Source organism: Lagopus leucura, unplaced genomic scaffold, assembly GCF_019238085.1.
Source record: "Lagopus leucura isolate 7727_CA_CO unplaced genomic scaffold, USGS_WTPT01 Super-Scaffold_73, whole genome shotgun sequence".
Lineage (NCBI taxonomy): Eukaryota > Metazoa > Chordata > Aves > Galliformes > Phasianidae > Lagopus > Lagopus leucura.
The window spans coordinates 92,314,430-92,341,258 of record NW_024962252.1 but is presented as its reverse complement, the minus strand read 5'-3'; the positions used below and the strand labels follow the sequence as shown (position 1 = coordinate 92,341,258).

Sequence of the window (26,829 nt, the reverse complement as noted above, 5' to 3'; positions counted from 1 at the left end):
TTTCCATACGAAGGATTTCCTTTGTATTCTTCACATCAAATATTATCAGTGAAGAAACAGCATTACTCTAAAATAAATGTTTCACAAGACTGACCATTATGTTAGTAACAAGCCTCCTTCCAATCACTGCGATTTAAAAACCTTTGAACTACAGTGAAGGATTTCTTTTTCCAAATTATTTACATTATGAAAGCAAAACAGGGTCTCAAGGAAGCAAGTCACATTGTCTCATTTATAACATCTAAGTTTCCTCAGAATAATAAAATCAAGCAGCAGTTTAGGATAGCAGTTTAGTTAAGAGAAGCCTATTTACTTAAAAGGGAGGTGAAGAAAAATACATTTCTAAATGCTATTTGAATGAATCCATGCTCTAAATCTGTTGGTTGTTTTTTTTGTTTGTCTGTTTGTTTTAAGTGCAACAGAAGTATTTATGTTACCATAGAGCAGTACTTTTGTACTTTCATGAAACCTGTACCACCTGGTTGGTTACTACAACTTCACCGCAAACAGTGGCAATTAATTCTCTAAAATGGAGACCCATATGATCCAAAATGGCTCAGGTAGGTCCTGCCAACTTACTGTTTTATGCTGCCCAGTGAAGTCAGCAGGAGATAATTTACTGATGTCAGAAACTGTAGCAATAGAATTACAGTAACTGAAGCCTGAGGCATTTTTATCAGCCTGCTTTAACAGTCCCTAGAATTTCCCTACTCCATTGAGAACTACCTTGTGCATACAGTGTCACATTCTTCAGAAATCCAAAATGCAAAGCTAACCATTGAGAGCTTTCACGTATTTTTTGGTATTTACTGAAAGGTTTTGAGCAACTCCATGAATGTCAGCCTCTCAGAGGATAGCTGTCATTTTGCTAATATGCCTCAATTCATTTCTTACTTACAAAACAAATATAGTAAGCATTACAATGGCAACAGATTATTTATGTAAAACTTAAGGAGCCCTACTTCAAAGGCTTGCAAAGGACTGCACTTCTGAATGTAACATGAATGAAACCATCTATACAAGCCTCTACGTTTATGAATCTTTGTATACCTACTTTGTCTTCTGAGACAGAGAAATAATTAGTAGGTATAATGAAATAGGATCTCCAAGGAAATAATTAATTCTCAGATGAAGTGGCTTGACTTTTTCTGGAGTGGATGTGTGTGTGGTGGTCAAGGCTTGGGGGCTGGGTGAGACATTTTGGAAGTGGTTCATTTAAATCACCAAACCAAAAATAAACATCCAGTTGGAGGTAAGCCCCAGGAGAACAGGATATGGTTCTGTAGTGTAGATACCTACACGACTGAAGGAAATGGAAGTACATGTATCTTGTTGCATCATTTTAGGTAACTGATATGATCTGGGAAACTGCTCTGCAACTTTCAGCTCAAAGAAAGTGCCAATATAATGGAGCTAGAAAAAAGAAAACAAACAACAACAACACACAACAGGAACACGTGCAATGATCAACTATAGTGCTCCAAATTCCATGAAATATATATCTAGGAGATCCACATTAATTTCCTGTCTCTTTTTCTTGTTTACTCTTGAGCATTCAAAATGATGGAGCAGAAGCATTCCAGATGCCTTTTGATAAAATCACACTTGGTTCCTCGATGACGACAGAAGAAGAAACCCAGGTGTAAGTTACTGATTGCCTAAGTCTAAAGGAGCACTGAACACAGCTTCAGTTATCAAACTATGAAAAATAAAATAGTACTTCATTATTGGAAACATGGAAAACAGCTGTATTAGGCCTGCCCCTGCTAAGGGCAGTGGCTTTTTCAAAATACAAAACATTTTTTCAAAGCTCACACATTATTCATATGACATGATCATATACTTTGTTTTGGTTTATAGCTTTAGATATAAAAAGAAAAAAAATTAAATGGCACATACTCTCCACAGAATATTTTGCCCTGAAAGGTGGAAATAATAAAAGAGTAATTAGAATAGCACTTGCTGTTCGAAGTCAGAGATAGTAAATCCAGAGATTTGAGTTTAACCTGGATCTGAATGCTTCCCAGAGAGCTTAACCTCTCTTTGCTTCCCTATAAAATGGGTATGCTACTTCCTCACATGCTAGAAACTTGTAAGAAGGCTGAAGTTCGCAACATGAGCATCTGTCTGGTAGAACCTGACTGAAGATGAGTAATATTTACTCAAATTTCCTACAGGAAACATTCTTCCCATTTTCTGCTTAAGGACCACAGGGATCACTGTGACCAAAGAGTATGATATTCTAATTTTCTAGCATGCAACTACAGACTATACAGCATGTTGGCCATTTAAATGGAAAAATCAGTTCAGAAACTACACTCAATAAAAGCTAAGCTTGAATATTACCTGTCTCAAGGTCAACAAAACAATGTATTATGCTTTGCCATGATGGGTTAATGACACACTGAAGGTCTAACTAGAGATAATAATGATGTGATGATGTGGCTCCTCTTAAGCATTACAAGATATATTGCATAGACTTCTGTTCACAGGAAACAGACATACCTAGCACGCACAATAAATATGTTTCTCAAAACTGTGTGTTATCATATCCCTGCAAATTCTAGGTAGGCTATTTGGCACCAAAACAAAATGGACAAGCTAGAATAATTATATGGAATTCCAACATGAAATCAACAGGACACATGAAAATCAGCTACTGCCCCCAAACAATGGTGTTAAAAGAACGTAAAGAATGGAACAACAAATAGCTTACAAATTAGTAAAGGGAAGATATCAATTATTTCAAGGCAATCAAAAATGTGGCAGTAGGTACATACAATCATAGAAATGAATTCAGTATTACAGGAAATGGAATTAAAGTAAGGAAAACATACTGAGCTTACAGCTATGAAAAACTACCTATTTGCTTTGCTCAAGATTCACTGGAAAAATCACCTCTTTCATGCATCAGTCACTTGTTACCACAATTAATACAACAGAGAGAGATGATTTTGTAGCTCTACTGGTCTCTTCTGCTGGAGCTACAAACAGTGACTTCAGAACTGTTTGGTTCTTTTCTCCTCTGCTTTGACAGTCTGAATAGAGACATCTAAGGAGTGTGCCAGAGAAAGCTTTATATATTGCTGCCATGGAGAGAGAAGTTATTGTTGTATCGTTTAACATGTTATATTAGCAGAAATTTGAAAATCAACATTTTTTTTTAAACAACCTAGATAACAGGATTGTTGTTAAATTTTTTCAGCCTGCTGTGGACACAAGGCTTTTGAAAATCCTTTTTTTTCTCTCTTCAATAGACTGTTTTGTTATTCCCTGTATGCCCTGCTGTCTGCTGCCAGGCTGCTAAATGTTTCTGACTGTGGTTGCTGTGTTCTCTGTTTTCAAGAAATTGGTTCAAGGTTTCTGTTCATCCCCCACCCGCCTTTTTTATTTTAATTGCCCATGGCAAAGATTCATAGAAATTTCTTGGCAACATCTAAATTGCAGAATTCAGGAACAAGTTGGTTCCACAGAATTTCTATTAGCTCCCAAGCAGGAACAAAGCTTCCAACAAGACATAAGTCACAAATTAAAACCAACAGAAACAAAAAATAACCAAAAGGAAAACAAAACGTATTATTTGTAGCAAAAACAGCTTCACATTAATACATTAAATAACACTTAAGGAAGAAAACAAACAATATACTACATTCAGTGACTGGAAAACTAAAGGGATACAGGAAACTCACTTGTGCTGAATTTCTGCTTTTTCCCCCCTTTTCTGTCTCGTTGCATCTAGAATTACTAAAGGTTAATTCTGCATTAAATACAAAAAAACACTATTTTTTCTTTCCGCATGTGGTGGTATTACACTCATACACAGCTAAGCTCCACCACCCCACTCTCACCTTCCTCTTACTCAACAGTACACGGAAGAAAAAATGGGAGGAAAAAAGGGTTTCTGAGTTAAGCAGCAGCTCAATTAAACGGATAGGGAAAAAAAAAATAAAGTAAAGACAAAGACAATTATTCTCTACATCTCATCAGCAATTAATGTTCAACCACTTTTCAGGAAGCAGGGAGTCAACAAAACTACCTTTAATTAGGCTATCTCCCCTAAGGACAAAAAATGGCCACAAAAAGAGCAGAAGAATGAGCCTCAAACTGAATACAAAAGGCAACATGGACCCTACACAGAATCCAAGTTTGGGAGGTCAGTGATCTGTAGATACAGAGCAACAAAAAGTCTATGAGAAAAAAGAAATAAGTGACAACTATAAGTAACCCTACAAGTCTTCAAATACCTGAAGGAAATATTTCATATTAGCCATGTTTTCAGACATATATAAAAGCAAGTGAGTGTAGTCTGCAATTTTACGTAGAACATCAGTTCTGCACATCCTTTGGTGAAATTAGGGGTTTATTCTACTCATTACTGGCTTTCTTTCAGCCTCTTTCATCAGTATATTAGTAACTGCCAACTGATGTCTCTCAGCCTTCTTACTTCTCCAGAATAATAAATTCTCAACTGTCTCTTTCCTCTCATTCTCTCACACTCGTGTGGCTGCTCTTGTATCTAGCTGAATAGCTAGCTCTTGGCTGTGGCTTTTTCTGGCTGCTTTCCCTTTTGGATTCATTTGCTCCATTTCCTGATTCCTGGTTTGAAAGAACCTTCTGTCCCACTGCTGGGCAAATAGCCCTCTAATGTTGGGCTGAAATGCCATGGCTATTGTATAAACTCACAGCTAGACTCCACGTAGATAGTGTTCTTCCATTCTGCTTTGTTGGCTTGCTATTCATTCAGTAAAGTTGGCTACTGGCTGACCAGCTATAGAAACTTTCATTTTCCCATTCTGGCGGCTAGCACAGTACCTAACTAGGTTGCAGCTCCCCAGTTTCTGTTTGTGATACCGAAACAAAAACAGTTTATGGAGATACTGGTTACATTCTGTCTTAACATGACAGCTAGATAGTCTTAAAACAAAATCTCCAGCCACAGCAGTAACTTTCGTCTCTTTTCACATCCAAATTCCTGAAAGATATCTAGAAAAATTGTTCCTTACTTTCACCTGCCTGCTCCTTCAAATCCTTACAGTTTGTTTTTTTTTTTTTTTAACTTTATTTTACACTTTTCAATAGTATAAATTCTGAAAAACTCATTACATTGGCGTTTCCAAGCACACTGCTTTCTCAAATACAAGTGAGAATTAAGCTAAAATTTCTGTAGTACTTATGCAGAGTAGGAGGAAAATTGGGACTCTTCCATTCCAAATACTGATCTGTGTGTATGACTAAAAGCAATTTATAAATTTTCAAGAAAAAGATGAGCTTGATTCATGAGATATTTTTAAGGCATCTCTTTTATCTTCATGGCATCTCTAATTATCACCTACCTATGAGCCATGTTATTTTAGCTGTCCTCTTTATGAGGGAGTGCAATGTAACGGCAAGTGGGAATAGTTTTAAACTAAAAGAGGGAAGACCTAGTTTAGATGCTAGGAAGAAATTCTTCACTCAGAGGTTGGTGAAGCCCTTGCACTGCTGCCCAGATCTGTGGGTGCCCCATCCCTAGAGATGCCCAAGGCCAGATTGGATGGACCCTGGACAGCCTGAGCTGGTGGGGAGCAGCTCTGCCCATGGCAGGGGTTGGCGCTCAGTGGGGTTTTAAGGACCTTCCAACCCAGGCCATTTTGTGGTTCTATGAAAATAAATTTGCTGAACCAAGCCAATTATCCTAATAATAGTAAAGAACAGGGATGCATTACTTGATGTCCAAGACGTGGCATATTCCTGCAGCGAGAGAATAAACCTGAGTATGCATACTGAAGTATGATGATTCTGACAGGTAGCCTCCAAACCTGTGATTTTGGTGTCAGCTTAGTGCTGACATTTAGTGCTGAAATTCCCATTCAGTTCTGTACTGAGTCTTCAGCCTCAAGCTAAATCAATTCTTTTGACAGATCATCAGTAAAAACATACAATACTCTATCAAACTTTGTCCAAAAACATTGAACAAGAACAGCTTGCCAAATAAAATGAACTACCAACTAGTACCTACACAAGGTATTCACTGGTTATTGGTATCTACTATAAACATAAAATGTTATCAATGTACAGATCTGCAAATAAAATGAGTTTCCTAAAATATTTTTTGCTAACGAATGTATCTCACAATAAACACACCTCACAGCATTTATTTGGACAATACCTATGAAGAAAGCTAATTCTTAGTAAAGGGTAGACAGTGCAATTAAACATTTCTCATTTCCCCATGAATCGAATGTTTCAGCAATGTTCTGACACTTGTTTTTAGCTTTAAAATGTTCTTATTTTTTCAAATTTCAAATAAACTGTTCAACTTTAAAGAGCCTTTTAATATCAAGTACATTTTGATATATCATGTCAAAAGTTTGGGAGGAAAAATCAGTATTTTCTCAGGCAAAAATCACTTTCTAACTATTTTCAGCAAAACATATCAACGGGCATGCCACACAATACATGCACTGAATTAAGCATAAATGAAAAATCATTCAAGAGTACACCAGGCTTTTAGCAGCCCCACTTATCCTACTAACTGTTCTTTGTATTCATCTCTGTACGACTATATTCAGAAGAAAAAAGACAAATTCAAAGCTAGTCAAAGATTTATAGCATGCATTTTCTTTAGAAAAGTCTGCCAAAATTAGGCTCATGATTGTAGTATCAGTTGTGCAGTTTCAATCCCTCTGAAGCCACTATTTACTAGTTAAAGACTATGAAACCCTGATAGATCCAAGACTGATTCAGAATTAAGATGTTAATTATGCCTAATAGAAAACTTTAAAATGAATTCAGAATAGGCACACTCCAAAATAAATATATTTGGAGAAAATATCAAGTGAGCAGACAGTTTTAAAACAATGGAAAACTGTCTAAGGTGTTAGTCTTAACACAAGCCAATAAACACCATCAAGTAATGAGACTAAGCCTTACCACATCACCTGTGTGATCTTGTCAGAAAACAAAAGGGCACATCAGGCTTTTATAAACCAAAAGCTGAACTCATCATTCCAGTCTGAAACTGGTTTGACTTTTCAAGAGGTAGTTCTTGAAAACAAAAGCTACCAAGAGGCAGACTGGAGGCTCTCTGCTTTAAGAAACAGTAACACAAATAACAAGCTCCTGGAAAATCTGATCTGCTCATGTTATACCCCGTTTACGTTCAGCTCCTTTGTATGAAGGGTTCTTTTCATGTTGTTGGGCAGACATTCAGAACTGATAAACAGGGGAAGGAGCTGTATTAAAAATATGAACAAAAACCCCCTGGTACCTTCTGAGGGCTTCATCTTAAAAGAGAAAGAATTTTCAAAACGTACTCCATTTCTTGTACCACTTTGTTTTTTAGAAGCCCCTTTAGCAAAGCGAAAGTTACAACCAGCTATGTGTTGAAGAATACTTTTCACAGTTCTCCATCTCGGAGCTCTCAGCACAGTTTCCTAGCTGATTACTGCTAAACATTTTCAAAAGACAAGCTTGGAAACACAAATCCTTAGCCATCCTTGATATTAATAGTCATTGACTCAACAGATACAGTTTTCATGGCATGATTTTCTTTGTAAGTGAAGTCTATTTTTAAATCTGTCTCATGGGAATGATCAATTTGACAGCTTTCATGCTTCCTAACAGCTTCCTCTATGCTTATAAGTAAAAAGAAGCCAGCAAAGTAATTAACGCGACTTATTTAACCTTGGAATATCTGTTTTTAATCTTTACTTAGCTTAAGTTTGCAATTTATTGCAGACAGTTTCAGTTGGCATCATGAATTATATCACAAGTGACTACCGCTAACCTGTGGTCAGTTCACAAAACATTATAGAACTACTAAATCTGGTCAGATTTTTTTATTTGTTTGTCAGGAAAAAAGCAAATGTGCTCCCATTCATCTCTCCTGCTATCATTTAGATGGGATATAACTGGTTCTGAAGTTTTCATACCCATTTTGGTACATCAGCTTTTCACTTCTTGAATAAAGAAAAACTGAACCTGAAAGACAGATCAACCAAAAGTATTTCTACAAACTATTGCAGTGTCAGCTGCCCCCAGTCTTTTTTTTTTTTTTTTTTTTTTTAAATATACATATGCACAGGTAACATAGGTACATATCAAGAGCTGCAAACATCTGAAAAATCAGTTCTGACCTTTTGAATGAACATCTGTTTGAACATACCAGAACATTAAGCTATTCACATAGCTGGCTTAGAAAAAATATTTTTACCTTCCATTTTGATATTTTCCCAATGTTTTAAGTGCGTAGCAACTAATTTTAATGAAAATGTGGGTTAAATATAAACCTATATTCTTCATCTCAACATAACAGAAAATTCTGAGGAGCCAAAGAACAGATGCACTTTGACAATTAGATGATACCATGACTGGCTTAATAAGGACATCTAGATTTTTATATTTCTACAATTTCTTTTTTCTATGTGGTAAATAAGATATATTGTAGTGTAAGCATTTAATCCTTACTACTGAAAAGTAAAGAAAGAGTTCTTCTCTATATTCCTTTCAGTTTCCCCAGTGAAGATTTAGAAATCATTTACCACATGATGGTAAAGCAGCATCCCTATGTTTCCAATGGCTCTTAAGCAAGTGAAACTGTTTGTGTGGAACTCTTTGAAAGAAAACAGTTTGCTTTTTTCTTATACAACTACATTAATTCCATAACATAATCACTGTGTTTGAAGCAACTGGATTTTAAAACTCTTGTTTCAAAACGTGACTAAATAAAAAGGAAATTGAAGAACATTATATCCTAAATAGATATTCCATTCCAAACTTCAGTTCTTATTACAGTCCTACAGTAGACTATGCAATTTTCTGGAAGAATTATAATGAGCACTGCCTAATTTTCTTTGTTGTTTTTTCTTTTTCTTAAACTGGTGAAACAAATCACTTCTGTCAATAATCACAATTTTTGTTTTTCCTGACAAAATAATAAATTCCAAGCAAAGGATTCACTTAATGACTTAATTCTTCAGAAACAGCGCATGTAAATCAGTTCACAAATCTTCAAAAAATTGCCTAAATAAAACCGATAAAAATATTATCAAAATAGGTATACAAAAATAATTTCAACTGCCAACATAGAAACATGCTGTAAAGTCTGGGAATGAACTTAAATTCAGAGTACTCAAACTTCACCACCATTCACTGCAATTTTGCAGCAATGAGAAGATTCTCAGAAATTCAGTGAAGCCTTTCCTTATGAGCAAAGGGTCTCAACATAAAAGCAAAGGACAGACTAACTAACTCTTAAGTTGTTACAGAAATGAAAGTATACCACTACCAGCAGTAAACTTGTATATCTCGAAGACAAAGGATGTAGGGACCTCAACAGGGACATCTAGCTAATCACACAAGCCAATTTAACTTGGACTTTGATGATGCATTACAATACGTTTTCACAAATATTTGTTATTTTAATGCATTGGTGCAATATAAGCATTGCTCTGAAAGTAATGCCTCTTGTTTTTTTTATGTTGGCCCATGACATCAGAGATGGATGTAGGTGGCATGACAGTACAGGTTGACCCTTCCCACCAATGTTTCATTACATTTTGTTTCCATGTGCTGCTGATGACAGCAGCAGGGCAGTCCGGAAGTACAAAGAAATAAGAAATAATTGTTCCCAGTGACATTCACTGACACCTGCTGAATAATTAGGGAGATCAAACAGTGGATGTTAACCCACAGTGAGGCAGTGGGTGGTGCATGTCAGCAGCGATGACAGTGACGCAAAAAACAAGCTTCATACTGGATGGCCACTCGGCTGTCACATCACAAAAGGAAGAGCATCTCAATCAGCTCATCCACGTGAATCAGTAGATTATGACCAGAGAACTTTGTGCAGACATGAATATCACCTTCAGTGAATTGGAAATTATAATGGCAACGTTACAATGTCACAAAGTTTATGCCACGTGGGTCCTCCAAATACTCACAGAAAGAAAACTGTTTGAAATCTATCAGGACCTACTGAGCTAAGATGAAGCAGAAGGTTTCCTGGATCACATCAGCAATGAGACACAGCGTTAACGAAGTCAAAACAGCAGTCCATGGACTGCAACATGTGAATTCCCCATTGAAAGAAAAGTTCAAGATGCAGCCCTCAGCAGGCAAAGAGATGTATGCAGCCTTTTGGGATAGGAAAGGGGTGATCCTTCTGAGCCCACACAAACCATCAACTCTGACCATTACACTGCAATTCTGGCTAAGCTGAAAGCTCAAACTTTCAGAATCAGTCCAGAAAAGACAACAACTTTTATATTACAACACGGTCATACAAAACCTCCATACCATTATGAAGACTGTGGAGCACATTGCTGATTTTGGCTAGACTGTCCTACTACACACCCTGTATAATCAGGATTTAGCACCTTCTGACTTTCATCTGTTCAGGCTGATGAAAGATAGACTCTGTGAGCAACACCTTCCTAGCAATGATGCCATCACTGCAGCTGTGAAAAAGCAGGTCATCTCTGCTGGTACAGGTTTTTATGAGTGCAACATGCAGACTCCTGAACACTGCTGGTGAAAAAGCACTGCTAATATTGGGACAGTACTGAAAAATAGTGATTTATGGCATTACTGGGATTCTTTGTGGTAGTTTCCATGAAAATAAACAGGAGACATTATTTTCAGAGCAATCTAAGTACATCAATAAATAGCTGTCACTAATATAGCATATTACTAGTTAATGTGGAAGAAATGCCAGGGCACAGCCCAAAATTGCAGGGTATTTTTTTGTTTGTTTGTTTAACTAAGTGATCTTAAAAATACATATATTTCTCAATAAGGGACAAAGAATTTTGATTGATGTAGTGGAGAATGCATATAAGTATTGCTCTCAAACACTCTTTGAGCCTTTCAACATTCAGGACAGAGACAAGTTAAGACTTCCTCATTCATGATTCTGAAGAAATAATCTCAACATTTTATTCCCAGTTTGTCTTCTTCTGTATTTTTTCCGTTGTCTCTGGAAATCCTACGTGTATTTTGTGATCTTTTTAATCTGAATTCTCTCACACAGTGCAAAGTATTCAATTTTTTTTTCCCCAATAGAGTGATCGATGAAAAATAGAAAAGGATTTTCTTTTCAAACATTTTCTTGGAACAATTTTTCCTGTATCTTGCATATTTCCATTTTAATCCTGATTCTGCTGAGTCGTGATGAATATTTATTTATTCTCATCTTTAGAGATATAAATATTTATGAGCAGAGCAGTGGCTGACTGGCACCTTGTATCACCTAAGAAACATATGCACACTGGATATATAAGATGGAATTTCTTTTTCTATCCATAAGACTTGCCTAAAGGAGATGGAATATATTGTTCCTTATGGTCATTATTGTATATGTACATAATCAATAGCTCAGTATATGTCACTTCCAGCCTCCACAGCAGGAGATAAACATAAAAATCTTATGAATGCTGAGGGCTATTCAGTACGAAATGGATGAATTTTCTGTTGGTATTTCAAAGCGTAAACATTTAGAAAACCCCATGCATTTGAGAGGAATTTGTCCTGAGTAACACCAGAGCTCCCTTCTATTAATTACACTCTACCCTCATGCAAAGCATACACAAGACCTCAAAGAAACAGTGTTAGTGTGTATGGGAGAGAAAATGGTTTTTCTGAAGATTGTCTCCTTCATGGAAATATTATCTTAAAGCCCTTTGTGTTTACTTCCTTTGGATCACTAAGTTGTATGTTGGGTTTTTTTAAACAATACTAGTATCAGGACAACTCATGAACCTTAGAAAGACTGAAATTCATATGCTGGTAAAAACACTGGGTCTGCAAGATTCCACAGTTTCCTCCCTGAATATTCCCCTTGACACAACACAAACATCCCCCACCCCTCTGTTAGCTTTTCCACTTTTAAGCATCCTATTTCAAAAAAGAGTAGTGAAAAATGCATAAAAATCACTGTTATAAGGCACTGATTTATTAAACATGTACTGAACTCATTAGGGTTTACTGAGTGGGAGATATGGGAAACTTCTTTCAACAAACAAAAATCTATAACACATCTCTAACTGACTCCCCAAAATGGCTTATAGCAAATCTATTAAGCCCTCTAGCACACCTCTCCAAAAAAGATGTTTTCACATAGAATAGCTTTTGCTTTATGCAATCTACTCTGAAGCATCAGTGAAGGCTGAGATGGTGCTTTTACAAGTACCTTTGGGAAAGTGCTCTGCTACATAATCTATTCTTACTGTCAATCACTTTTTCCTGCTACTCAGCCAATCTGAATTTTCACTTTAGTAATCCCATTGCATTACTCCCCTTGTGCTTTAGCATTTACACTCTTCAAATATGTGTAGCCATTGTTAAGGAGAAAAAAAACATTCATTTTTCATTCAGCATATCATTTTCTCCTTTTTGAATGCTGTTGGTCTCCCTTAGAGTGCTGTATTTCCTCGCACATTCCAAATAAACGTCAGAAAAATTAGTATTTGTTGTTGCTGGAAAATACACCCTATACAGAAAGCACCTTTCCCTCCCTGAACGTTTTCACATGAACTTGCCCATCCAGTTCCCCAGCTTACCTTTTTATTTCATTCTGTTATCAAGAAGGCTTTACAGAACTGAAGTTTCCAATAAAGGAAAGCAAAAAATTACTAGCAAGATATTTTACTAAAAATAAAAATAATGATTTTCAACACCTTCTCCTAGCCATTAACTATGTATTAAGAAAATACATTGCATAATAGCAGCAACTTGGAGGTCAGCTGTGCCTTCGTAATTTTTCTGTTCTTATTTCAAATGCTTCAGAACAGATACCTTAAAAAGAAAAATATTATTTCCATCTCTCCTTTCTTCAGTATTGCTTCACAGCCTCATTAGAGACTCAGAATATCAAATCCTGCACTTTTCACACTTCAGAGATCATTGTATCTCATGACACACTTTCCAGTGCCAATTTAAATTCTTTTATAATAAGCAACTTTTTCTCTTCTCCTTGACTTTCTCCCATTGCTTTTGTTTAGATTTTTCTTATGTCCACTTTCAGTGTACTCTTATCTACCTCATTCAGGTTAACACTTCTTCATATAAACCTCTAAAACAATTGGCAACAAACCTCTGAAAACTGCTGGGGAGACTACATTTGTGCGTCCTCCATTCATCACTGTTAAGCTTGATTTCATGTTTCAAGTACATAAACTCAGAGCCTCTCGAAGAAGAGACTGATGATATTTGACCTTTGATTTAACTGATTTTGAGCTTCCATATTAAAGCTGCTTTAAATATTGACCTTTCATATAATGTGCCTTTGGGGTGACTGATGCATTCCTAAGGTTTACCTACTTGTAACCCAAAAAATCCTTAAAAATCTGCAGAAAAGCACAAAGTTCTTCACCATTTTAGCAAAGAAGTTATGTTACTTTTGTGGATATTTTTGCTAGTTTATCGCTATTTGTTACTCAGTATTTTTTTAAGTACTCATTCTGAAGAGTCATAGCTTTAAATTTTTTCAGTAAAGATGATGAAAGGACTACAGTACATGACTTGTGTGGCTGAGGATACTGGGTTTGTCTGATTATCGTCAGTAGGGATAGGATTTCTTCCACGTCACTTAAAGTACAACAAATATTAGTCTGATTTATTTAGTTTTCTGCCTACAATCCTATCTGTACTCACAGAAAGAATAATTAATAAGGGATCGGAAGCAACTGATGCTAGGTTTTTGTTCCAGATAATTTCAGTGCATTACCAAATGAACCAGATGTCAGATATATCTGGAACTATAGTATTCGCCTTTGTAAGAGGTAGAGTGCCATCTTTAACCTTGTAAGACTGACATTAGTGAGGATAAAATATTTGAATTTTAGGGAGAGCAGTACTACAATAAACACATCTAGAGTTTTCCATATTCATAATATAACATCCTGAAAAATATCAGACTTCTACAGAAACAATAAATATGCTATTCACTGTCCAACTGCAGACAGTTTAAAGCTGAGACTTTTGGCTCCTAAAAATGTGCAGCAGAAATACATAAGTTGTATATTATTATATATTATACTTTTCATTTTAGGCTTTTTTGAAAGGTTAATCTACAGATCTTCCACAGAAAAGGCTTGCTACAATTCCTATTAATGTCAGTGGAATTCAGTATCAATTACATCAAAAGACTATGAATCGAGTCTAATTAGATGGACCTATACATTGATTAACCCAGGAGATTCAGGAAAAGATAGAGCTGCAACAGCTAAATTGTGAAAATGCTCACATAAAACCCAGTAACTAAAAACAGTATATCCTGCACCTAAATATTTCACTTATTTTTATTAGTTTTTATTATGTCACTCTTCAGTACACATACAGATGTATTCTGGATGGAAATGTGAGCTCTGTAAGTTAAAAGAAAACTGAATAGGGTTCATGGTGAATTATTATCTAACACTACGTTTAGTAATGAAAACAAAAGAGATAAGTAATACAAACTAGGAAAAAAAAAAGGAAGAATGAAGATGTTAAAGTCAGAAACTATAGAGAATATTAGCAAGAATGATAGGAAGAATGGAAAATATATTAAATGCACAAAAAACCAAAGGATTCAAAACAGTAATGAGATGGAGAACTTAATCACAACTCAGAAGTAACAACATAAGGAGGGCAAAAATAAAATTGGCAACAGAGGACCTAAACAATAAATAATAAAATATTTTGAAAATAATTTGACAGTAGATTCATTCAGGTCTGAGATTCATACTTACAACAGGCAGTTCATTTAATCACTAGAATTTTTTCCTGAGATGTGGTAGATGTATTATTATTATTATTATTTTAAATAAGTGGAACAGTTTAAAAATAGTACAGTGACTACTGCATTTGAGAAACAAAAATTACTTCAGCTAAACCCAATGACCTATTTTATGTGGGAAGCCACGTTAGGTTATTGATGTTCCTTGAAAACTGTGACAGTTTTGATTAATAGAAGGTTACAGAATAGGGACACAACCTTACAAGACTGAGTGTCAAACTTCTGATTAAGTTTAACACAGATGTAAATGACTCAACACAGTTACAGATATCATCACACTCGCTGACTAGTAGGTGAACATTCCATTTTCACTTAATATAAATCCCTGCACTCTTTTGCCTGCAATCTACTACTCCATGAGATCTATGGGTTCATCCATCTGAGAATCTCATACAATCTCATTACAGGTTACAGAATGCTGTATGTATCCCTGGAAAAGGAGCTATAGAGAATCCAGTGTTATAAAGCCTGAAGGTTAGGAAACTAGCAGGCTGCAGAACCACACATTGGCTTCATAGTGTGACTTGCAAACCAGCCTAACAGTTATGTATGAAAGTTTCAAGAAAAAGAACAGCATACAGATATGCAGAATCTCAATTCTTAATGACCATAATGCCCTTCCTAAACATAAGCACCTCACTTACATTCTTCTACTTAATAATTTAGAAGCTCTGTAAGTGTACTGTGATGAAGGCAGCTTTGATCTCTTACTGCCAAGATCAATGGAAGCTTTTCCATTTTTGAGTAGTAACCAGGGTCAAGACCAACAAAAATCAGGTGATGCACTAAAGAAATCACGTAAAATAACTTTTTTCTAATGGAAGGTGTAAATCAGGTTATAATCGTCATTGATAACAGTGACTAATTCTCAAGCATATACCCATGGAGGCTCTAAACATGCCTCCTAAAGCTCAAAGCCTACCAGCTATCAACTCAATTTTCTTGCAAAGAATTCACTCTTGGTGATACTAGATTCCCACACTTGCATTATAAATCAGCAGGTGTAAATGTGCAAGCTTTCCAACTTTTTGAAAATTGAAATAAGAAAAACCCACTTCTTTGAAAATCCAAGGTCCTTCAATGCACATTTTCTGTAAGTCCCCCCTGGTTCCTGTAGATGATTCAAGATTAGCTTAAGGAAAGTGAACAATCGTGAGAACTCTTGATACACATTCCTCCTTGGATGTACAAAGGCTTACACACTGAAAACCAAATGGATAGATTACTTAAGAAAAACAATTTTCTTTGTATGGGAGAGGATAAACTAAACCCAGTAACCTCCTTCACTCTTAAGCTATTAGGGACCATACAAACTAACACACACAGAGCGTTTACTCTATAGTTCACACTGCTCTGGGAGAAAGCACTGGTAAAAGAAATAAAATGAAACAAGATACTTTCATATCCATAACAAGATCTAGATGTACATGCACTCACATTTTCACTACATTTAATACATTATGAAATGTAATTACAAAAATGATAATTATACCACAAATTAAAGTTCTATTGATACTGCTATATTCCATGTCTTGAAAAAGCAACCACAAGCAATTACAACAGATGGGTAGAGTGAGGAAATAAAAAAGCCATCCACAAACATAGCTGGAATAATTTAATTCCCAATTAACTGTCACAGCAGAAAAACAATGATTTTTTGGGAATATCTATCCCCTCTTGAGATTTCTTTCATCTACTTGCAATGACAAATACTAATATCTCTATCCACTGTAGTTTAAAAAACAAAGTTAGAAACACACATAGAATATAAACACTTTATACCTAGAATAAATATTTTTTCTGCTATCATATGTTGTATAAAGCAGCTTGCACAAGTAGGACCAGAAAATAAAGTGCACTAAAGCCTCACTCGTTACTTAGGCATAAGCAACTAAATCACTACCACTCTAGGTCATCTTGTACAGTACCAGTACAAACTGAGATTTTCTAAAAAGCTGTACCATTCTAGACTTCCGTATGAAGCAGGTTCTGTTTAGACAAAAGTGGTTGTATCGATACAACATGTTAATCATAAACACTAATTACTATTATTATTATTACTAGCTTTTCTTTGGGCTGGGCACATATTAAGCAAGAATCCAGGTTTGCCTGACATTTATTTTTCAACAGAAGAAAGTCATGAATAACAAGAGGTACATGTGAGCATGTAGTATTAATGTTACCATTCTACTTTATAGCAGTGCAAACAAAACTAATTTAAACATAAAATAAGTTGTTAATTTAACAAGACTGAAGGTGTTAAGAGAGAAGATACACTCATCCAAAGTGATCTCAGGCCACCTGGAACTATTTGCATACTTGGCATAATGTTGTCCGCGAAACAGAAATTAGGATTTTAAAAAATAAACGAAAAAGTCTTTATTTTGAAAAAAAGTGAAGATATTGTTTCAAAATGGTGTTTAAAATTTAGTTACTTAGTGCTCCAAAATTAAATCCCAAGAAAAGAAACTTTGTAAAAAGAGGCAAATCAGATCAACAACTGCTCACATCAAGTAGCTTCTTCTTTCTAATAGTAACCAGTCTCAAAAGAATTTCCAACCAGATATTATATGTGAGGACAAAATATAGCTTACATCAACTAAGCATGTGGAGATAGTCTTACTTCCTTTCAGGTTATTCTTTGTTTTGAACCTTAATATTGCACGGTAGCACATAGAATTATTTTGTTAAACAGGGCTCTGCTCTTGGCTTTCTTGTTTCCTCGCCAGATCATACCTGGGAGTAGCATCATGAAATCACAAAAACATTAATAATGTTAGGTACTATTAATAATTTCACATACATTATTTCTTTTTTTATTCTACAGATGGAGAAAATACACACACTATACTTCCCTTAAAAAAGAAAATAAAAATAGCATGCTTTGTAGTTGGCATCTCAACATATCCTGAAAGCAAAGGAACAGTTTCTCTTTCCTCCTGGCCCTGGCCATTAGTCATGCCTTTTTAGCACTGTTGCACCAGCTGAACCAATTTGATTTCCACACTGCACTGTGGCTTCAGCAGGGCAGACAAACTAGAGGGTCCTCTACTGAGAACAAGCTGACTACACTTACCCAACGTGGTAGAATATAAGTTTTATTCCCCTACAGAACTGAATCCAATATTCCCCCACAATGAATAAAGCTCCACTATTTTTTGCTCAAACCTTAAAAAAAAAAAAAAAAAAAAAAAAGTGCCTGCTACAGTAATTCGTGATGAGCCAGCTTTTACTGTGAAGCTTATTGATTCACACCTTGCAGAGGGAGGAGGGGTAGAGAAATGCAGGTGTTTTTTTTTTTTAGCTTCACTGAAATGTAAACCTAAATTATGCTGAAGTGTTCAAGCATGTCAGAATTGAGATCTGAGCATCAAAACTTAAGTAAGCACTTCAAGGAACTGTGACATCATAACTCTCAAAATTGCCCATGGATAGAAACCAGTTAACTTGCAGCTTTCAGCATTACAGTTTTAGACTTGGTAAGATTTAGGTTACTATCATATTGCCAGTAGACATACAACAGGACTTTTAAGACAGCTATGAATGAAATTAAAGAAATTCTACAAGAAAGCAGCAGCAGAACTAGCAGATCAGGGGTTAAGAGACAGGCCTGTCTTGTTAACAAGGGACACTGTTTCTGGGACACTGCTCCCAGTACACCATTTTCAGATGCAAAACTGAGAAATAAGCTGTTTCTTTTAAGAGGATGAGGCCTGCATTGTGACACGAGCACACAGACAACTCCATGCAGAATGCCGCCTTCTAAGTGCAGGAAGAAAGCAATGCAGCTGCACTGCGTTCACTTCACCATGAGTCAAATCGGAAAGTAAGACAGGTATTCCAAACCTATCTTTGAAATAACAGGAAACACACAGTGAACTGTGCCTAACAGCTACAGAGACTGCTGACTCAAATATGAGTCTGCTATCATAAAAACATTTTGGAGCTTGTAATTAATGTTCTATTTTGGTCACCTGTCAGTTGGAATTAATTTATTACTTGATAATAAGTAAGTAGATATCCATAAGTATTCACTGTATGTTTCAAAGAAATCTGCTGATTTATTTATGTCAGACCCTGAGTACTCTAAACAGGTGGCAAAGACTGAGGGCTGGAACTGCTTCCTAAAACCATTTGAACATAAACTCCGCGATTCCCTATCACTTTTGATACATACACTGATATGATGTTTGCAAAAGATCTGATAAAGTGAAAAAGTGAAAACAACTCTGGGTTAGGGTAGTGCTTAGAAGAGGACATTAAAATAAATATGAATGTACTAGAATAGCTTCACAGAAAAAACTAAAGCTAAGAAAGATCTGAGAGGAAAATAAGCAAACAGGGATAAAAAGAATAAGCTTTGAAGGCCAAAGTATAAAACTCAACAATATAAAGCTAATAGCACAAAAATAGATTTTTGCACGCTGCTCTCTGTCTACAATCAGCAAATACACAGTATTTACATTACAGTTCAAGGCCACATCTATAAATACCACCAACGAACTCAAGAGACAGCAGGCTTTTTCCACAGTTCTGCAAGTGGAGAAGAATTAAAGATGACCTGGCTGGGCAGGCCACCCAGGTCAATATAAATTTAAAATACCATCAGGTTTTTGAGCTACATGTTAAATCTTAAAACCTAGCAAACTGTTATAAAGCTTGAGGTTAATAAAATGCCTAGGTTGTCAAAGAGTAACATTTGCACTTGATCTGCTTACACCAGCAAATTATTTTTCTTCCCAATATAGATCAATACTCCCTACGCTGTATTTTAAAGAGAAGCTTTTAAATATTAACCTTCAGTTAATTACTCTGAATTAGATCCACATCCTATGTATAGTTCCATAACAGTGCAGAACCTTTTAAACATGAGAATCTAATTCTCATAAGCACGCTGCAGTAGAGTACAGAAACCTGAGGCTAGAGTTTCTGAACTCTGAGCCCCCAGAATATCCAATACACTGTACACAGGGATAGCTTACATTCATCCACATCTAATAGAATATCAGAAAGCAGACATCAAAGATAAGTTGCTAATTTTATGAATAAAGAACTGTCATAGGCCTTTCCTTGCTCACAGAACTAGTTGTAATGCCTGTAAAAGCAAACACTGCCCCACTAACATTCATTATTCTTTCCTACAATTCTGGGGTGATGCTTTTTACAGATGATGCTTGCATAACGAAGCATCTTTTTTAGAAAAGCAGCCTGAGTTGTTATTTTTAGAAAAAAGAAAATCTTTTACAAATTGCCATTTTGTAACTCAAGAAATTCAGAATGTTCTTTAGCGAAATACAATTCAAAAGTATGTTATCATTCTATGCATATACATTATGTAACAGGTACAATGCCAAAATCTGACCTTTTCAAAAAGCAGAGATTGATGACTTTGAAATATAAAACCTCCCCACTTCCAGATTTACTTCACATACCTTCTCCAGAACAATAGCATTTTCTAACTCCAAAATACACACACAATATTTAGTAGTTGTATTCTCAATAAATTACAAATTATATTATTTTTAATTCTTTTTTACATCTGCTTTCTTAAAGGTGCGTTATTATGTGAATATAATCTTCTTGACCTACGGTAGCGAAATCAACAGCTGAACAAGTATCTCAATAGGGACTTTGTCATCTCAGTGTTTTCCCCCTTAATGCTGACACAGCTCCTCACATATTAACACAGCAGCTTTTATTACTACTTTCAAGAACTGTTCATTTTATCAAACACATATTAAAAAAAAAATCCACTCTGGAGAGACCCAGAACAGATTGTTTCATTACATACATGCACAGTCTAACTGTACACAGTAGTGACACAAATATTGCAGTGTTTTAGAGATGCCAGCATTCGCTGGCAGAGCAGCTGCAGTGTCTTGACATTCCAGATACATAAGGATAGTCCCTGTTTCAACACTGGTTATGTGGGGGCAGTCCTCAACTTACCCACTGTTAAATAGCTGATAAAAGGTTTGTGAAGTCAAAGATGTGATGGGAGCTACATCACTCATTTATCAAATGCTGATAGCCATTTAGGACATATATTGATTCTAGCAACACAGTAGGCACCTGAGACACAGACTGACATCTTAAGATTTGAAGAAGATAAAATATAGAACTTAACTAGAATCTTTCTATTCCAAGTGATAATGATCAACTTGAAAAAGATCAGCTTGGGCTTCAGGTTTGCGCAGAATTCTAGCTGTCAGCATTTCACTGAGTCAGGACTTCCTAAGCAACCAAATACGCACAACACAAAATCATAGATTCACAGAATTGCTCAGGTGGAAAAGATCTTAAAGATCATCAAGTCCAACTGCAACCTAACATACTACCCAAACTCAAACGTCCCTCTGCTAAATCATGTCCCTGAGCACCACATACAAAGGTTTTTAAACACACTCAGGGATGGTGACTCAACCATCTCCCTGGGGAGCCTATTGCTTAACAACCCTTTCTGTAAAGAAGTTTCTCCTGTTACCCAACCTAAACTTACCCTGGCGCAACCCAAGGCCACTTCCCCTCATCCTGTCACCCATCACTAGTGAGAAGAGACCAACCCCACTCTCACCAAAACTGATACAGATGGAGAACATAGTAATTAAAAATTAAAGCTTCTGAAATGGTCCATAAGCAGTTTGACTTCCATAAAGAAGATAATTGTGACTTGACTGAGATTCAAATTATCTCCATATGCCCATCTGAATAATGTCATATATTACTGATATCATGCATGGCACTTACTAGCAGTCATGGAACAATGCATGTCATAGCCACGCTAAACCTACAAACCATGGCAAAGATTTTACTCAGCGCTGTTAGCTAACTTGAGTTATCAGAACAGAGTTAACTAGTTAACCTTATAGTAAATCATGGTAATGCTTTTGACATGGTTCCCGATGTTCAACTGATGACAAAACCCATTGATCAAAACCCCTTTAACTTGTAAGAGAAATATGCTACTTTATGGCAGCTTTGGAAAAATCTCAAACCCTCAGAGGACCACGGATTATGTGCATCATGTAATACAGATGTAATTTTAAAAGGCTACAGTAATCTAATGAAATTAGGCTCTTTTCAGTGGGGATTTGATTCTGTCTTCTTCTATTTTGCAATTGCTCAAACTCAGAACATATTTTGTTCAACTTGAAGGATGATATTAAGACAATTCAGCATCCAAAAGTATTATTACAAAATTCATTGATCCTCTCCTTAGAAAACAGTGTATTATCTAAACACTCTCATCTTTCAAAGATGTGCTCTCCTCCTTGCTTAAAGTTATATCTCAAATATCCCAGAACAGAAAAGATAATCTTATTTCTGACAAGATGTTATCAGAAGACTCTCTAATTGGTCAAACCATATCTAAAAACGAGACACATTCAAAAGAATCCAGAAGAAATTTATGCTATGAAACAACATACAGTTTTCTTTTAAAGATGCAAATTATTACAGGTTTTAATCATTCAGAAATATTCAAAGTAGTGACAGATTGAAGTAAAACATGGCAAAAAATTTTGGGGAATGAAAAATAAAGGATATTGTGTGTGAAACTCATGGCATGAGGCATTACAGGATTAAAGAAAATGCTTTGCCAAACATTTAAAGATATTGTTCTTTTTAAGATGTTCATATAAAATGAAATAACTTTATTTAAAAATATACTAACCACAATGTAAAAAAGCAGCTTTATGTACTAGTTACTAACAATTGCAGAGAAGACTGATCTGTCCTGAAATGCAGATTAGAGATTCTCAGATATAACTTAATCAGGCTTGCTATTTGGTGAGCAGGCAATCCCATTGTGTTTTAAGTTTGCTCTGTCTTAATTTATCTCAATTTAGAGTACAATCTAAAGTATAATCTTAGGTCATCTCTTACTGTGACAGCAAGTGGCTTAGTGTGAGGGGATATGTAACTCATTTATGTAGAAGTGTGCATTGTAAACATTTCTACTCTCCATTCTTGCAGGCTGGGAGTAGGTGGGATCTTTTGATTTATTTATTTATTTTAATCAATTGACAATTAATTGTGCTAGTTAAAATAAAGTTACTTTTTTCAACAATACTGTATCTTCTCACTTTCAAGTAAGACTTGGAACTTTTTGACATTAGCTAGTAAATACATGCGAGTTTGCAGGAGTAGGGCTTTGCTTATGAGTTTTGTTAGATTAGTTTTTAGTTTATGAGTATTGTGCTCAAGAACAGTGAATTGAATGGGTTACCACTTTGAGTTAAGGCCAAGAACAATAATGAAGTGATTTAGGTTGGCATATGGCCTCTTACTACAATTTCTAGAAGTCCTGTTTCTGCAGTGCAGCCTTCTTTCACATTACTTGTGAATCCTATGGTCTGATAATAACTTGCACACAATATTCAAAATAATTTTAGACCAACTTCTCAGCATAGCAAGAGATAATACTCCTTACTGGGTTCTTTCAGTATTTACAATAAAATCATACACAAAATAGAATTGTATTTTTAATATAGTAACCAACTTCGGTGGTTATCTGAGCATGTAAAAGAAGGTCAGAACTTCTCACTTTGGACTACCTGAAGGAGTAGTGGAGTTGTTCTAACAACCAATGCGTTTTTAAAGGACGGTGAACATTTTAAACAGCAAATTGAAATCTCAACATCAATTACACTTTATTCTTGAAACCAGTCAGAAAAGAATATAAAGAAAAATATCGGGACATCCAAGAACACACATGGAATGAAAGAATTCCCTACTAGAAAAAAAAAATCTAAATATTTATTAAAAACAGGCAGAAAATTGGTAAACTAGAGTTGAAACTGTAGAACTCCAGCATATCTTAAGTTGGACCCACAAGGATAACTGAGCCCAACCCCTGTCTTCACACAGCACCACTCAAACTAAAATCCTGTGGCTGAAAGCACTTTCTAGGCTCTCCCCGAGCTCTGGCACTGGGGCTGTGCCCATTGCTCTGGGTAGCCTGTGCCATGCCCACCACCCTCCAGGACAGAGCCTTTCCATCACCACAATCTAAAAGGGAAACTAAGGCCAGAGCAGCAAAAAAAAGGGAGAGGAATTGTTAGCTTACATTTTTTGTTCAAGTTCTATTAAAAAAATCTGTTAAAACCACACTTTTTTTTGTTTGTTTTTTCAAGTCTCAGAATATATTAGCTGCGTTCCATTCTTTTATATTTTCATTTTCAATTCTCTTATTCCTAAGTAACTAAAAGAAGATTCTACAAAACATTACTTAAAACAATATTTTGAAATCCATTAGCTGCTACCTATTTAGATTTATTGTATAATGTAACAGGAAATTTTAACTCGACTAGTTTAGATGAAGTCAAGAAAAGCAAATCCACATTTATTTTTTTTACCCTAAATGCAAAATCAACACATTTACAGTAAAATTTGCTGTAAATAGATGTCAAAGTTCTAATGTTGTCTCAGCTACACTATTATAAATCTACTTGCCTGGACAAAACAAATAGCAAACAAAGCATGGCCAAAGCATATTAACATCCATGTTCAAAATTCAGCCTGTTAAATTTAGACATTTGTGGATTTGGGGGTAAAGCAGATGTGGCACTTACATTAAGGCTCCTAAATTTCATTATATTCCTCTTACAAAATCATAAACCTTGAAAGTGAACGTGAACCACTGAAGCTGATGTTGAACAGATTTTTAAGGTTGGCTCACTAAAAATGCAGCTTACAATGAGAATAATGAAATTAGTTTGGCAACATTTCAACATTAAGAAATGTGCTATGACTGCACCTCATCTATGATGTAGAACAATAACTTGAGTTTAACCTAGACTGCCATCAATCAAGGCAGAGAATCCAAAATGGATCTTTTCCCACCTGTATGAAAAATTCACCCATTTGAAAATTTCACCCTCAGAAGCTGCTTGCAATAAACACACTACTATTCCTGAATTACCTAAAGATGCTTTGCATACTCTGAAGTTTGAGCCCTTCATGCTGATGTGAACTGGATGCTCAGAATGGAATCTATACAAGAGAAGTGCCATGTTCTCCTATACCTTTGCATAATTACAAGGCTTTGACTTTTCCTGTCAGTAACCATTACTGAAAACACACCATGACTGTCAAGAAAAAGTAGTTGACTCAGCAGTGATGTATATTCACGGTCTGCTGAATTCCAGGTGGACAGAAACAGGACACAAACACTTCATTTAATGAAAAAAAAAAAAAAAAAAAAAAAAAAAAAAAAGCAATTCAGGTCAACATAAATGACTAATCTATTAGTCTTGAATTTGCTACATGGAAACAATTAGAAGATATTTTCAATTCTATGCATAAACTTCCATTCATTTAGACTTACAACGACATTAAAACAGCACTTAAGGCACCATTATTATGTTTCTTTGAGATAAATTCTGAAAGGTAGAGAGCATGTCCCAACCATTATTCAGAGGAATTAAAAGAATTTCCCTCACTCTGTTATAAGAAATCAAAAGCAGATACAGTAGCAACTTGTGGATGCTACATACTGGAAATAACAGTAATAGCGTTAATTATATCTGTCAACTGCAATGAATATTGCAGTCCCCACCCCAACGTTTTGCTCACTTCATCAAAATCTTTCATTTTCTTTATTAGATAACTGTGATACTTTCAAGGTACATTAGTGACATAAGCGTAACTGAGGATTACCACAGCCCTCCAACTGAGCAATTAAGCTGTAAATTTTCAAGGATGCAATTTTACTGGAAATTTTGGAGTATTATCTAATTTCACTCCTTGAACTCATTCACTCCTTTTACCTCCTAGATGGGAGGTATATGTATTCCCTAGTGGGAAATCTGTCCTTATTCAGAAGGCACCCTAACCACAGAAATTTAGTCAACAATTACGTGCATAGCATGGCTCTTATAAACACAAATGAAACCAGTTAAAAGAAAGAAACACCATTTTTTCATTGATATTTTTTGTTACAAATAACTCCTCAGTGGGTTAGAATCAGTTCAAGTGATTAAAGGGGCAGGGATTTTTCACATGGAATCTCCAGTGTTAAGGCTAGGAATCTAAGGATATTTTACACATCTGAGATCACAAACAGTTAAGAAAGTACTAGAGTGAAAGCTACATTCTGATTACAAAGGTGCTACATGGCCTACTTTTCTTAGTAAGCTACACACATCTTGGGCGCAACTACAGAAAGCAATGAAAGTCCCCTGCTCCAGGTCACTTCAGAACTCACTTCCTGTTCCATTCTAATGTTACTTAAAGCAAGCTCATTTAAACCTCCTCTCAAGGTGGTAAGTGAACCCTGTTGCAAAATTGCCTATATGAGTCCACTGCCTTCTGTTGAAAAATCTACAGACTTAAAAAAAAAAAAAAAATAGGAAATGGCAAATAAAAGGTTGGTGTGTGACTCGAATCTTGTTTTCTTCTGCTTGAACATTACAGAGTGAAGCCAATAACAGACATTCTGATCTCTCTCCTTATTTACAGGATAGTTCCACTGAAAACAGATAAACAGTAGGTTCATGACATGCCCAGAAGATTCAAAAAAAAAAAATTCAGACTTCTGAGCACACAGAATGAAGTGAGCTCCAAAGTCAGAACCATCTTCCACCTGTTTTCTCTCCTTCTTAATGGTGGGTTTAGATGCCTTTAGTGATCATGGCCATGTCGGTAAGATCTGACACACATCCTGCAGTACAGGAGTTCAAAAATACCTTAAAATTATAATATATATCTTAATATAAAAATATAAAATTAATTTGTTATTGGATTTAAAATATATACTTGATTAGGAAAGGAGGGACAAATTGTGGTATAACCAGGGGTTAAAAGGAAGTTAATAGGGGTGCATGCCTATTTATTTCAAAGCAAAAGAAGTTTTCCTTTTTCCTTCTTCAGAATGTGGGTAACGAGCCCTGCACAACTCCCATTTCAGGTAAGATAAGACTACTCTTCCACTCCAATTAATTTGTACTTATGGCTTAAGAAAATAAAAAGATTAGATGAATATAAACTTCTACTGACCTTGCAATATGTTGTTTCTACGTCTATGAACTACAAATGCTCAAGAAAACTAAATTGAAATTACTAATTAGCAG

The 26,829-nt window shown here is 35.6% G+C and overlaps 1 protein-coding gene across 7 annotated transcripts in view; it reads right to left on the bottom strand.

The window, feature by feature from the left end:
* Positions 1–26,829, bottom strand: part of NRXN1 (neurexin 1) — a 629,457-nt gene that overhangs the window by 399,257 nt on the left and 203,371 nt on the right. The window lies entirely within an intron of this gene.